Source organism: Cryptotermes secundus, unplaced genomic scaffold (assembly GCF_002891405.2).
Source record: "Cryptotermes secundus unplaced genomic scaffold, Csec_1.0 scaffold178, whole genome shotgun sequence".
NCBI classification, from domain to species: Eukaryota; Metazoa; Arthropoda; class Insecta; order Blattodea; family Kalotermitidae; genus Cryptotermes; species Cryptotermes secundus.
Genome location: NW_019728499.1, coordinates 327,380 through 343,614, shown reverse-complemented (window position 1 = coordinate 343,614; position 16,235 = coordinate 327,380). Strand labels below are relative to the sequence as shown.

At 41.3% G+C, this 16,235-nt stretch overlaps 1 protein-coding gene across 1 annotated transcript in view; it reads left to right on the top strand.

The window, feature by feature from the left end:
- LOC111865161 (aquaporin AQPAn.G) overlaps positions 1 to 16,235 on the top strand; it is a 78,830-nt gene that overhangs the window by 39,449 nt on the left and 23,146 nt on the right. The window lies entirely within an intron of this gene.

The following is a 16,235-nucleotide window of genomic DNA, read 5'->3' as shown; positions in this document are numbered from 1 at the left end:
GGCTCAGTAAACACATTCCAAGCGCAACAATGAAAGATGTGTCTCAGTGGACGAATATTATAGCTCCTTGCTAGGCAGCAGTCACCGTGCCAATGAACTAGCTGGGTAGTGATCACGTTACTTATGTTTTCTGTGTGGTCTGTGCCACGCAACGGTAGAAACTTTTTTCTATGTGGTCCGTGCCGCGGCTATGTAACGAGATTCCCAGAATAACCGAAGCAGTTGAGGGTCAATTGTCGGTAGGACAGAGCCATGGGAATTTCGCAGTTGAAGAACTGGAAGTCAGCCTGAGAAGACGTAGTGTGTGACTTTACATGTGTTATAGCTACAGCAATCTTGAGAGTGTTATGATTATTTGTAGTTACGACTGATGATTATCCAATAAATCGAATCGCCGATCCAAACGTCGTCTACAAGTTACCAACACACGTGAAAACATTTTAGCATTGAGTCTTTAATAACAGGATGTAAATACACAATAAAGTCAGGAAACATATATTTCCATTTCCTTTAGCCTAATGAAAATCTTGTGATACAAATAGTATTTATATCAAGTTACGTATAATTTGTAATTTGTGGATTACACAAGTGTACTATGAATTATAATATATAGGGCAACTATCTTTTGACATTTATATTTCAGATAGACCACATATAATAAATCCAGTGACAAGTTTATATATTTTGTAGTTTTCATGGCTTTGAACTGGAACAATTAAGGGATATGTAAGTAAAATTTATTACGTACCTTAGAAAAATCTAATACAATTAATGTAATTTTTACCGTGAAGTAGTAGACTATAAAGCTGTTTCTTCCCTAAAGTAAACTTCTGCGTGGCGAACTGCTGGAAATGCAAACCGGGCATTTGCTTATCCGTTACACAAGCCCAAGACAGATTCTTCTATTGTTTTGCCCATTGTCCTAACCAAAACGTATGGGAAGTATGGGAATTAATCCGAACTACCACTCTGCTGATCGCACTGAACTTCCATCATTGGGAAAGAATCAAGACTATGAACATTGATAAAATGTAAAAAGGCAAGGTTATCCCTGTAACAGGCCGTGGAGGCCATTAGAGTTGTGAGACGTTGAGGCTCCCACATTTTTTAGACAATCGGCTCACAGATGACGGTAAGGTTGTCAGCCCTACGCGCCGGCCGTCCTTATCCCCCAGGAAGATTCCTGGTACTCATTTTTGTTATAGTTTGACTCGACACCAGGGCAATAGTGTGGCTGGAAGGATTGGGTAAATCGAAAAAAAATCCTCCTAATCTTGACTCGAACCCGCGACCTTTCGGTTTGTAGCATAGTGTTTCAACCAACTACGCTACCGCGTACATGAGCATTTATGTTAGAAATAATGATATTCATCCTTTTATATACATAATTTACATTTAATCATTGGATATTCCGGACTATAAATTGCATGGAAAACAGAATTATATTGTCAACAGTTGCTTATTGTTACAGCAAGTTGCGTAATAACATTCTATTCTAGATTCATCTAGTAGAGGTTTTGTATTTAGAACTAGTTCTTACAGTAAGACTAGTAGAATCTAATGCCAATTTACTGCTTTCACCTTTCAGAAAATAAATGGCACGGTTTTTATCAGTAGTAGAACCTTCAGTTGCCTTTGAAATAAACTACTCACCCTTACTATGAAAGCAGAATATCGGATATTTCATTGTAAAGCAAACATTAACATAGGAAATATTGTTTTCATACACCTACATGTGTGCAAATGTTTGAGGTGATTATAGGCCTCTTTGTGTAAATAGTAACAGATGCACATGCAGCATGGTGGCCAGAGGTAGGCAGCCGACACAACTGTGAAACAGGGGTGTCCATAATCTAATGTGAGCAAGGGATATGGGTTCAAGTCCAAAAGAATTTGTGACTAGTAACAGCTGCAAATGTTCTTAAATTTTGAGGTTATGATCACAATATTCTTCCTTGTTATCATTCAGGTGTCCTGCAATTCATTTTTCCCTATCTGATCAGATGATTTTTCACTATTTTCTTCCTCAAATAGTCTTCACGAAGGATTTTTTACTTTCGAATAGCGGCAGACAGAGAATAGTTAATTACTGTATTTACACAGATCTGGCTTCTGTGGACGTGTGCGCGTGCTTGTATCGCTGCGTCTGCCAACTTTCAGTTCCACACGTCAGGTCAAGGTAATTTATCTCTACTATCGACTCTGGTGTTAAAGCAAGTAAGATTTAGTCTGTGCAAGTAACGACTCAGTACTACAATAAATTGGCTGTTTCGTCTCGAATAGTAAGAAATCACAAATGTAAACACTGAGCGCACACTTTCGGTATTCAATTCTGGGACCTTCTGAACGTAAAAGTATGCAAGACATATGAAGATTTTCCTCGCTGTGCCAACAACTTGTCTAGCAACATACACCATCGTCACGAACTTCAGCAGCAATAAACATTGGCAGTCACGTGCTCAACCAGACTCAAAGTTTCTGCGGCCCTCGTACATGTAGTACGGGCAAGAGGGGGGAATATTGCACCAAACACGTTGGAGTGCTATACGTTTAAGTACTCCTGCTAGCATTCAACGTTATCGAAATTAACGGCCGTGGGGATTCGTTGCGCTGATCACGCGACACTCTCTATCCGCTAAAGTTGGCACTAACTTCGCCGACAAGCGGCGATCGCTCGGTCGGTATAGTTCGCTTGCGGACTAAAACAACGGGATTTGTTTTTGTATTCAACGTTGTTACTTAGACATTTCTTGAACGCCACAGTCTCCGGACTACAACACAGTCGATGCAGTCTTTGGGACTATGTGAGCAATTCCGCCTAGTATGGTGCTCTTAAATAGAATACAGTATGTAGCATGAGATCAGAAGACTCTAATCCTCACTTCGTGTAACGAAGATGTTTCTAGCTCCTCAATGGTGCAGTTGTGTATTGCAGGTTAACTGAGATTTCTGGCGCAGTCCAAGACCTTCATATCACTCCGTGGAAAGGGCCAGTACTTGCGAAACTAAGGAAGCTAGTGTGTCAGGTAGAGGACGTGCACGTCCACGGTAAAGGCGCCGAGACGCACATGCGATGCAAATAGTTTAAACACGAAGTAAAATAAACTTTTAGTGCTTTGTTGTTCACCCCTGTTTTTGTTGTAAGTAGACAGATCTGTATTAGGGCTACCGGTCATTTCGAGTGTGATGATGGGAACAGGTTTCAGAACCAGTACACGCAAAGCGTTCGGTCATATTTTCTGTATCTCCATTGCTACACTACAGTGTTAGCCATCTGCCTGCCGGCTTTTGGCACATATATTAATGAAAAATTATAATATAAGTTTCCTGTGAAAGGAAGACGCGTTATAGATAAACATCGATTAATGAAAGGTCATTCAGAAGAACTGCAAACTGAAAAAAAAATATATATCGTAAAATTGGATTCAGAACTGGATATAAATTATTACGGATCTTAAAAGAAGAGCCTAAAATGACACCGTTTCTTCCAAAAAGTGAACTTCACAGCGTTGCAGATGCATATAGGTCTAGATAGTTCATATCTGGGCGTCATAACACCTGCATAAGTCTCACACAGACAAGTTTAAAAAGGTCAAAAGTCACCTTATCCTAAAAATCCAATACTTCAGACATCTAAAATTATATTGTTAGTGTTTAATAACAAATATCTATTTCAATAAGTTACTGTGTCTTGCCGTTATAATTGTGACAATATTGATGTTAACTGCTACTATTTGTTTCTCATTGTAAGCGTCAGTTACAGGAGGGCTGCTTACATTAATGGAAATTGAAGAGAAAATTGAACGTGATATGTTGAGAGCACGCCAATAGAAAGAGCTCCCATTCTGAATGGTGGGCCATTATTTTAAGCACTGCAATGTAGGCAACCACAAATTTACAAATTAAAACTTCGCTTGTTTCTTCGATATATTATAGATTTCTTTTCCTTGGCACTACAGCCCCAGTGGGCCTAGGCCTAACTCCACGAACTTCTCCGTTCACTTCGGTTTTTCTCGTTCTTACACATTCGGTAGGACTCCTTGGGCGGGTGATCAGCTCGTCGCAAGGCCTCTACCTGTACACAAACATAGAAAAACGCACACAAACTAAACATCCATGCCCTGAGTGGGATTCGAACCCACGATCCCAGTTTCCAAGCGAGCGAAGACAGTACATGCCTTAGACTGCTCGGCTACCGTGACCGGCATATTAAAGATTATGTGCACGAATTTAAGAAGAAATAATTACAGACGCTGCGGTCATAAATAAAAAATACAGTTACTTTCTTTGCCTTTGTGGAAGTTATTAGTTTGAATACTCCAGCACAGTATATAAATAGTACAGGTTACCAAAGCCGTGACGTTTCGTTGCAGTAGCGTTGTGTCTGCGAGTTGAAGTTACTTCAAAGCAGTCCTATAAATCATTTAAATATAAATTTTGACAGCTGAGAGGCCAGAACCTCGTTTCATGTAGTAACCGGATAATTCGATACGAGTACAAATCACTTACAACGTGTCGTCTATAAACGTAAAGCAATCTTCGACAAATCCGTATAATTTTAATCTTTATATCATGCCTTTCCTTGGTTAATTCTTAATTAATCCTATTAAATTCGGACGGAATTCACAAGAGTCCCATACTAAATCTAATTCGGTGAAGAGTGCTGTTCTGTTGTGTAAGTGCTAAGTACCGATATTCTTGCAGGAACTGTATTATAAATTCATGCACTATCCTCGTAGTATAAATTCGGGTCAACTAACCGAGTTACTATTATTAACGGCTTGGTTAATTAGCCTACAGGAAATATATAATCCATTCCCAAACCACTCACCTTCTCTCACGAGAAATATTATCACGATTTTATCCATAAATCGTACATTAAAAGAAATTTCTTGTGGTCGAAATAAGTAAAGCAATAAATTACGATCGACCGAAGCTATAGAAATAAAACAAGTTTACGTAGCGATATGTTTCAGGGCATGTTACCTCAAAAACAAGAAAGTACTCGTGATAAAATAAAAAAAAAAGTTATACCATTCATAAAATTAATCCTGATCTAAAGTAAAAGTCTGAATTCGGATAATTTTTTTTTTTAAATTCGCTTAGTGAGCGGTGGAGTCCAACTGTGTCCACTCGGCACGGCGGCCACTGATTGGCCTATTGTAGCCTGCCCCGGGTGATTATGATGATGGAGAATTTGGTGGAATGAAGATTGTCAGGGGAAACCGAAGTACTCAGAGAAAACCCGCCCCAGCGCCACTTTGTCCACCACAAATCCCACTTGACCAGACCCGGGATTGAAGCCGGGCCGCCACGGTGGGAAGCCAGCGACTAACCGCTTGAGTTATGGCGCGGTCATCTGAATTCGGATATGTCAGCCTCTTAAAACCGCCTTGCAATGTCATCTGTTGGGCTTACATTTGTGAACTAAAGCTGCCTTATTTTGAGGCAGATTTTATTCTAATATAAACTAAATCTGACGGTTTTCCAATTTCGTTGTGTAGCGGTAACACTCTGGACATACATAGGCTAGGTGCTTGGTTCGAATCTCAGCCGGAACATCCGGCTATTCTGAGATTTACTGCGGCGTTGCTCGATCCCTCCAAGACAGTCCAAGTCTCCCAGAGTCGTGAGGCGGTAAGATACGGTCACGAGTCCCGCGGAACTCGGATCAAAGGATGACTGTGCTGGCGAGGGCAAGCAGCAATTTTATCAGGTTGACCCTCCAGGCAATGTCGGGTTAATATCTCGATTTGGCCACAATCCTTTCTTTCCAAATCATTCCCGATTCACCATGAATCAATTACCTTGTTATTCGAAGCTCTATAGTTCAAATACTGACCGTCGTAAAATAAGGGTTGTAGGGACGTCAGAACTTAAAATTAAAATCTCTTCTTTCCCACGCAAGAATTTGTTCGCCTTGGCGTAATGGCTGGAGGGAACCCTTCAAGTACATTACAAAACTGGATTTAAGGGCGAGAGCACACCAAGGAAACTGGCAGCCGCAATTTCCGATAATTATCAGCCTGAGTTGAACACGTGTTACTGAATGGAGCAGCGCAAACTGAGGAAACGGCAACGCAATTTCCTTAATTTGCGCTGCTCCATTCAGTAACACGTGTTCAAAGGCCGCGCCATAGCTCAAGCGGTTAGTCGCTGGCTTCCAACCGCGGCGGTCCGGGTTTGATCCCGGGTCTTGTCAAGTGGGATTTGTGGTGGACTAAGTGGCGCTGGGGCGGGTTTTCTACGAGTACTTCGGTTTCCCCTGCCAATCTTCATTCCACCAAATTCCCCATTATCATAATCACCGGGAGCAGACTACAATAGGCCAATCAGTGGCCGCCGTGCCGAGTGGACCCAGTTGGACTCCACCCACCATCAGAGAACTNCCCCCCCCCCAAAAAAAGAACATGTGTTCAGCTCAAGCTGATCACAATTATCGGAAATTGCGGTTGCCAGTTTCCTTGGTGTGCCCTCGATGTAAAAGTTGATATTACTTGTTCTTTTCGCATTTGACGACGACAAAAATAACAAAAACAGCAAAAAGGAAAATACTTGTGTAGAAACAAGTAATTCTGTTGTTTTGCTTTCGAAACCTTGACGTATTCTGTATAGCCGAGAGACTGGACTACCTTTATAGTGTGTGATCTATTAAAAAGAATATTGAAGTCCGAAACGGAAGGTTGTTGCCTAGTCGTTCTCTCCGCTGCTGCATGAGAAGGGGCTAAGGAGTTACGAAGTTGTGTTTCTCTGCTGGTTAGTATCGGTGTGAATGAGCTGGCCATCTGTCGGCATCTCGAACTTGATCAAAAGGAACCTGATTGACCGGCCATTGCTACACTATTAGCAGCAGTTGTAGTGCACAGCAGTACTACTCTCTCACAACTGGAGAGGTAAGTGGGAGAGGCAGCACACACCCACGCTCTCCCAGCCTCCACGCACAACACCTGTGAATGGTGTACATTCACCCTTTAACACTCACGTGTTATTCATATAGTACGCTTGAATATGCGAGTTTACTCACAGAGGGACTTAACGTTTTCCATTGCTAATTTCTATAAATTGTGAAACGTGCTTAAGTACTTGGTTCCAATTCCCGGAACCAGCATTTATATTCTTCATGTCATAAATAGTACGTTTCTCTAACGACATGTTTTTTGCACTATAAATTTCGTGGAGTTTTGTTAGTGCAATGATGAGTCATTATTATTATTATTATTATTATTATTATTTTATGGTTCTACAGCCCTCTGTTGGGCCTTGGACGCTCTTTCAGGTTCTTGATCCTATACACAGTCGGTAGACTCCTTGGACGGGGGATCAGCCCGTCGCAAGGCCGCTACCTACACACAGAACAGCACAAACACAATAAACGCACACAATACAGACATACGCGCCTCGAATGGGATTCTAAAACACGATCACGGTGTTCGAGCAAGCGAAGGCAGTTCTTGCCTTAGACCGCGCGGTCACTCTGATTGGCACTGAGTCGTTTTTTTTCTTCTTCTTTTTTTTCCTGTGGCGCTACAGCCCCAATTTGGGCCTAGGCCTACCTCCATGAAACTCTCCGTTTCACTTCGGTTTACTAGATCTTAGACATTCGGTAGGACTCCTTGGGCGGGTGATCAGCTCATCGCAAGGCCTCTACCTGTACACAAACACAGAAAAACGCACCCAAACATCCATGCTCTGAGTGGGATTAGAACCCATGATCCGGGCTTCCGAGCGAGCGAAGACAGTGCATGCCTTAGACCGCTCGGCTACCGTGGCCGGCAATGAGTCGTCTTAGTTTCTATAAATAGAAGAGCCGCAAGTTACAGTCATACATTAGTCAAAAAGTTGCCGAATCCTCGTCTTGCATTTCAGTTATAACGCTTAATACCAAGCTCACTACCGTGTGAAAATTGACAGAGAATCCTAAATATAATTTGTAAGTCAGAACGTACGCAAGACAACAATCGTGTTTTAGTGTTTCCTGGATCTTCCCGAGCCGCGGACTCCTGACAAAAATTTTGATTCAAAACCGACGCAGGTATTAGCGTGTCCAAATTCCTATATAGACAGTCTTCCTGTAAGGCAGTGCCACAAGCAGTCTTAACAAAGTAAAGAGAAAAGTTGTCCCTATGCACATGGAGCTACATGTCCACCATTCTTGACCTTGGAATTTTATAGAGGTGAGTGGACAGCTTCATACCTCGGCCGCTTTACCCCCGGGATAGAGCCACCGGTACCCATTTGATAGGAAGCTGAGTCTGAACGCTGTGGAAAACAGACAAACCGCTTGCCCCTGCCAAGAATCGAACCGCAATTCCACGGTTGTCAGATCCTAGCCTAGTCACTATACTGACTGAACTATCCCGGCATTAAATTAAATGAGAACGAAACTTTACCGTTAATAAAATGGCAGAAGAGAATTCCGTATGAAGGACAAACGGCATACAGACGTGACAATTTATCTACCTTCATATTTGTGTAGTTTGTTACTTGAAGGCGTTAAATTTGTAAACGACTCGCTCGTCAAAAACGCCCATATACGTCTCAAAATATATTTCCTTTTTTTGAGTAGATGGAGCCAAATCAACTCACTCTGTGCATAATCTCCGTTTATAAAGTGTGTGCATATGAGTGTTTTGTTAAAAACAAGATCCCATTAAAAGTCCTCGACACTACTTACTACCACTACTTACTACCACTACTTACTACCACTACTACTAATTATTATTATTATTATTATTATTATTTATTGGAGAATACATTTTAGTTGCAGAATCTGAAGAAAATGAATAATTTTGTAGAACCAGGTATAGATGGAAGGATAATATTAATGTGGATCTCAAGAAAATTGTGTGTAATGCTGTGTACTAGATTAATATAGGGTCCGGGATCGGGTTCTTGTTAACACGGCTCATCGTTAGGTTCCATAAAGGCCAAGTAATTGCTTCACAAGCTGACACAGGCTGAGGTTCCCTTTGTGTTTCGGAGCATATGTATTAAACTTAAATATCTAGGACAAATGAAAGTTCTTGCTTTGAAATCAACCGCTTATCGAAAATCTCTTTTAGGTTTTCGAAACACAAATTCATTTTAGAACTCAACGTAAGGCAGAAACTCGCTGCAATTTTGCAGACCTCATTTGGATGCACCCCGCAATACAACGGAGACGTGACGTCAGGTAGTCATAATAAGTAGCTTGGCTGCCTACGCACTTTTTATTGCTCTTCTTATCGAGAGAACATTTGTTGAGAGACGTCACTGATTTCTTTCATAATTACTGAACTCTATGGTAAGGCATTGACCGAGTATGAACATTTCGGACCTTGTATCTAACAGAACACATTTCCAGACTCGGCAAGTAACATGCTAGCAAAAGGGAGCTTCCTCAGCTTCACAGCTGTCCGGGCCAACATACCTCAAAACTGCGTTAGAACAGAGCATATACAACACAGGACCTAACATACGAGCATAGAGGTCTTGACAGCCTCTTGTTATTGCGTCCTGAAACGGGACTACTGCACCATGGATGAGTACGTGGAGCACCGGTAAACTGATTACAGGCAAATGAAACAAAATAATACAGAAATTCTGCTCCAGCTGCGCTCTGTCTGCTAGAAATAAAACGTGTGCTGCCATGGGATTGAACCTGGACCACCTAATCGCCCGGTCTCTAGCACGATGGAGTGGTCGCAGTACAAGGACTTGCACCGGAGACCAGAGCTATAATCAGTTCGTTTCTCTTTCTGAATGGAGAGTACCACGCAGTAGTCTCTGTTGAGACAGACAGCCTTTCTCCTGACACAGGCGAGCAAGAACGGATTATGACTGTGAAATCTCACCTGCAAATCTACTGCACCGTGTCTTGTTAACGCTTTTGTTTCTTAGTTGGTTTTCTTCGTTTATTTTACGTCTTGCAGCTGATTACATACTGTACACTCTGTACTGTTGCATCGACAGCCGGACGGGGATGCCTAATGTGTACATCAGAAATAACAAAGGCAATGCTACTTTACGAAGTTGAACTGAGGAATAACGGCAAAGCTCCATGAATCCTAAACTTCGGACCTAAATGGAGCACACTTTCTTCCTTATATGTCCATCAGATAGGATGGTGGCTCGGTCAGAGAGCCTTCCGATATTCTATATGTCTACCGTACACGATACAGCAAACCATGGCCAGTAACCATTTTTCAAATCGCGGCTTTAAAGTATCAGCGGTTTTCCATTTATATTCAGTGTTTACAACCACGATGATTAGTTTCATACATCCACGGTTTTTATTTGTATACACATTGCAAAAGTACACGACTTCCCCGCTAACAGAACTATACTTGTTGTAGCTAAAGCTGTAATGGCGTCCTGTATAAGTTTTTTCAGTTTCCAAGTGAGAATTGCGGCGAATATTTTACGACACGTTTACATTTTGTGTCTAATATATTTTAAACATGATGATACTACGTAATGCGAATGGGGGAGACGAATACATGTATACTGATGGGAAAGCCAGAAGGAAAGAGACTACTGGGAAGTCCAAGGCGTGTGGGCAATATTAAAATGGACATTAGATATGATGGGATGCTATGGATTGGATTGATCTGACTCAGGATAGGGACAAGTGGAGGGCTCTTATGAACACGGTAATGAACCTTCGGGTTCCATAAAATGCTTGGAAATTCTTGAGTATCTGCAGAATTGGCGGTTCCTCAAGAAGGGCTCAGCTCTATTAGTAAGTACTATGTAATGTGTTCTGTGTTTAGTGAAGTAACAGCCAGCTTAGAGTCTGATGGTGTCAACAACGGCTGTAGTAAATTTAACCCCTAATTATTCTACAAATCACGGTGTTTTTCAGGAAGTATATTCCTCATGATCGGCGAGGCTTTGTTTTATATCGACATATTCTGTTGTCTGTTGTGGCATGAGCCCCATACCGACTTTCGTTATAATACTGACGCAATAGAATTCAATAGAAGAATGATTTTATGCACTGCTGATATGTAGAAAATAACCTGTAATTCAGGCTCCACCATGGCTTATGAAATCACTGTCTGTATGCGAGCACGTGTGAGGGTGGGGCAGTGGCCCATGAGACACAGTGTGCCCTAGGGCGTCGTCGCAAAAGAAACAGCATGTAGGAGTGGTAACAGGCCCTACGGAAATAAAAATAGGATCCGCCTCGGGTAGAGCCCATGAAGTCACTTCTCATTCTTTGGGTTGCTCGTCTCTGTCCTGTGAGCCTAAGATAACGAAAAGTGAAGGGGTTGGGAAGGAGCTATGTTCTGATATAATTCTCTAAAACGATGATATCAATTGATATTTTATAGCACTTCAAACAGACACACTTAACGAATTCTTAAAATTCTCTAGGCATACTTTGCTCTTAACCAAGATGAGGCGGTCATTTTCTTCGGAATGCATTACATTGTGGAAGGACAGTTACAAGAGGACAGTCTAAGGGAATGGTTTATTTCTTTACAGCTCACAGACAAATATGAAGGAAAATCCACGTAAGATCTAAGTCTGTGGCGATGGTATATTGCTATAAGTCCGGAGATAGGGGCTAGCTCTATCCATTGGACACAACTGAATAGGTTTTACTTGAGGACGGGGACAGAATCCAGTCTCCTAAGCGCTGTGTTTTGAAAAAGAAACAGGACGGTTTTTAGAAAATAGACAAAACGATCTATAGTGTCCAAAAACATGAATATTAGCAGAAACTCTACATGATGAATATGGGGGTTGTACTTTTTAAAGAAGTATTTCAACACCGAAATATTAGTTTACATTCAGACAGATTCCTTTCCATGCTAATGATTTTTATATATGGTTGTGTTAGTTAAGAATGTAGCCAAATATGTAGGTCAAGAAGGAATTATTACTACTCCTTGTCAGTTCCTTGCAATGCTTTCCCATGTCTTTTCTCTCTCCCAGGCATGTAATGGCGATATTTTAACGATATAAACAAAAATAAACGAGCGTTTGCGACGGGGCTCACCCATCAGATATAACACGTTGCCGTTTCTCAACGTCAGTGTATTGAACAGAGAATTGTAACTTGTCGCTCGTTAGCAGCACACAAGCGAAATCTGAACTTGATATTCAGAAACATGACTTGGTCCGCACGTATTTAGCAACCGGATATTGCGTCGGCCAGTGCCCTCTTAATACTTGTGATTATGCGGTATTTAGCTTGTAATATATTTATCTGGGCCTCTGGCAGTGGCGTAATATTCTGCCTCTAGTCTTGGCGCCAATTAGAATGGCCCTTATAGAGTACGTGATACTTACGGTATGACGGAGCTGATTTCCAGACGTGATTCCGATGATGAAACGTTTTACAGTTTTCCAAGTCCTTATCCGTTTCATTCAAACCAGTAAAATGTCGCCAAGAAATTCGTGTTCAAATTCCGACGGTTCAACAAATGAAGACATCGGTAATTTCCGTAAGTTGAACTGTACCACGCTCGGAGCAAGAAAGTCCCTCCATGCAATGAGGGAATAATACCTCCATTAGGCTACAACCATCTCCTTTCATCAGTCATCATACAATTCGGCGAAGTATAATCTGTATACTAAAATTATCGTAAGGTAACACACACAAAACACTGGAAACATTGTATGACAATTAATATACAATATAAGCCTGTCGAAATGTTATGACAATTACTGGATGTTATAAGAACGTCTGTATTCCCCATTATTTGATAATTTCGAAAGATTTATTGTGACACCACGCCCCTGTACACATTCCAGTGTACTCTGTTCTGAGCACAAATAATTTCAAACGGCACGGCCCTTGTGACTTTTAGGTTGTGTCCACATTAGCCAGCCGAGCTTCGAGCCGAACCCTGTCGTGAGCATTAAACGCGTTCATAGTTGGCGGACATAACTGGGAGCCGCATGGAAAGTTATAACATGTGCTCGCGACTGGGCTCGGTTCGAACCTCGGCTCGCAAATGTGGACACAGCCTTAGGACATGACTCGATTTTCCTTTAACTCTAAAAAAAATCCATAAATCTTAATAACTCTTGACGTACGTATATGCAGACCATTAGTCAAAATATGCACATTGCCGGTACTATATAAATATAGTTATCTCTAGGTCAGTGTTACAGGTCAGTTAGTATATTGGGTAGCCACGGACTGGGCGATCAGGGTTTGACTCCTGCCTAGGGCATAGATTTTCTTTCTGTCGCCGTCCTATTCAGTAGTTACTTGGGACTCTTCCTCTCGCTGGCCAAGAGTGCCACGATCAAGAATGCAAGGAGTTATGCCTCCGCTCCACACCAAGTGAAATTGCAGTGTGCTTAATTAATAAGAGACAACTTTTACTTTTGCATATGTTATAACTACTGGTTTGTTTCTTGATTTATTTTTCGATGTTTCATCTGCTGTGTATGAAACACTCCCTCACACGCGACCTAGTTTCATTTAAAGTGCAGGGCGCCTATTGTTTGCTAAGATATTTTGTTTGTTTTCTCTGTTTGTGCACGGTTCATGGCAGCCTATTCATAGCCCCACAGCATCCAGAGCTGTGCTCATTTCCAGTTCATAGAACAGCAAGCCAGGGCTTCCAAGCAACTGAAGCCGTTAGGTTGTTACGAGCCCATTATTAGGGCGATACACTGTGGGATCCATGATGAACATTTCCGCTTTCCCAAATATTCTGTGATTTATTGCAGTCATTCTAAAATCATCGAGAACACTACAGACCCTAAAAGTAGTGTTACGTGATAAGAATCAGTATGTTTTATTGTCAGATCTTTTTGTTTTTTCTACTGGCCTACACACTACATAAGAAAACAACACAATCTCGGCTTCCTGTCGATATGCATGTATTGGTTTAAACACAAACATGTGTTCAACTTCGTTGTTTAATTCTTTTCTCAAATAAAATGATATCTAGTACGAGTGTGCAGGATACTCGAATAGGTCACTCAAAAGTAACTCAGAAATACGGCTTGTGTTGGGTCCTCAAGATTCTGAACAGACTCTTGACTCTTAACTAGCACCTGAATTGCAGCTTGCTTTTAATTTGCAGTCATCTTGGTGACGCAATTAATTATTGGCGTGTTGATAATAGTTACAGGGTACTAAATATTTAGCTTGCATATCGTGAAATTATTTTAAGGGAAGACGCGGTTCCATTCGACAAGTTATCAGTTGACGAAACAGCTGATGAACGCTGTTGGGTTGATTTTTATTGTGAAATGAATTTTTCACGATTCCAACCATGCACGGTAGAGGGTCCTCCTTGAGCAACTGGTATAGAACACAAGAAGGTTCGTAAAACCACTGCGCTGCACCGCCAATATACTCTCTCTTATATACATCAATACACCCTGCAACCTCTTTTACGTTTTCCTAAGATGCGCTTCCTTTCACCTCCCACTTTGTCCCTGAAGTGGCCTCTCCTTATTAGAGTTTCCAATAAAAGTGTGAATGCCCTTCTATGTTCTTCCTTGTTCACCCTTCTGAGCTTTCCACGCGGTAGCGTAGTTGGTTGAGGCGTTATGCTACAAGCCGGAAGGTCGCGGGTTCAAGTCCCAATGAGGTCATTGGATTTTTTCAATTGACCTAATCCTTCCGGCTGCACTATGGTCCTGGGGTCGACTCAGCCTCTAACAGAAATCAGTACCAGGAATTAATTAAATAATTTTCCTGGGGAGTAAAGCGCGGCCGGCGCGTAAGGCTGACAACCTTACCGCCATCTTTGAGCCGATTGTCTAGAACAGCCGTGTCAAACATGCGGCCCCCATAGCCACAAAGTGCGGCCCCTCAACTTTTAGGGCTAATTGATATTAAAATCAATATTAAAATTTTAGTTGAAATATTTTTTTTTTGTAAAGGCAATTTTCCAACAGACCAGAAGACAAGAAGTCTCACGCAGACATAAATTAACAGGCTGCAGGAAAGTCAATGTTTTGCTATTTCTAACATAATTTCTTGTGTAATCTCTCTCCTTACATATTGAAAAGCTGTTTGATACTTGTCAAAAATGGCATTCTCTTGCTTTTTAAAACTGTAAGATATGTGACTTTAGGTAATTATATTGAAATTATTCCTAAATAATAAATAGAATTAAATTTCCTTGTATCAAAATCTAATGTATATTTCTATTTTTAAGTGCGGCCCTGGACTCTTATTTATAGGACTGAGGTGGCCCTCGGTACAAGTTGAGTTTGACATGCCTGGTCTAGAAAATGTGGGACCCTCAACATCTCACAACCCTATGGGCCTCTACGGCCTGTTACAGGGACAACTTTACTTTTTTTCATTACTTTTTATGGTCGTATTTCCTGAATGACACCAACATATTATTTTCATCTGCGAGTAGTGCTGCAATACAGAACGTACGTTTCCTTAAATCGACGCAGAATATCCGGGCAGTGCTACTTATATCCACTGTCAAGGACCTCAGTTCACAATTTACCTCCCTTGTCCGAAAGAATTCGTACTAAACCTTGCATTACGCGGTAACGGTAGCGGATTAGAAATACTCAGCGCCATGCGAAATTCCTAAGATCTACTTCTCCTCAAACTTGAAATTCTTACTACATAACTGTGTTGTATACATAAGCGTATCAGAATGTTCGATATTGTACAGTGAAAAGTTTTCTTCACACGAGCAGTAAATAAGTAGAGCTGTGTGCGTAATCTTGTACATAAACCCATTTCGTCTAATGTTGCCTTTCATTTCTCCTTCCATTTATCTCCATTCTGATCAGGTTGTTATATCATAACCATATTTTTATTATAAAAGTGATCAATAATCATCGCTGTGTCTTCACCTGGCAACGTCATAAGGTGAACACTATGTAAAGTGACTGAGATAAAGAATATTAGGCACTGAGCAGGCTAGACTAGCGGTAACGGCCCAGACTTTCATTCAGGAGGTGCTCGGTTAAAGCATCTGCACACCTGATATCCTTACTTGGGTGGTTTCGTGGGTGTTGTCAGCCCCTCTAGGCAAATGCTGGGATAGTACCTCGATTGGGCTACGACCGGGTTCCTTTAAAATCCTTTTCAATCCGTCATTTATGTGTCAACCTATCATTCAGTACTATAAAATCTAGCTGCTGACCGTATAGTAAAATAAACCCACAAAGGAGAAAGAATAAAAAAAGGCATTTGTAAACTTCATAAGTTTGCAATAAACAATGTTTCATTAGTGATTCATTATAGCAATTTCGAGTACAAGTGATGTGTGGCTTATAACACTTTCTACAGGTTCAGTTATACC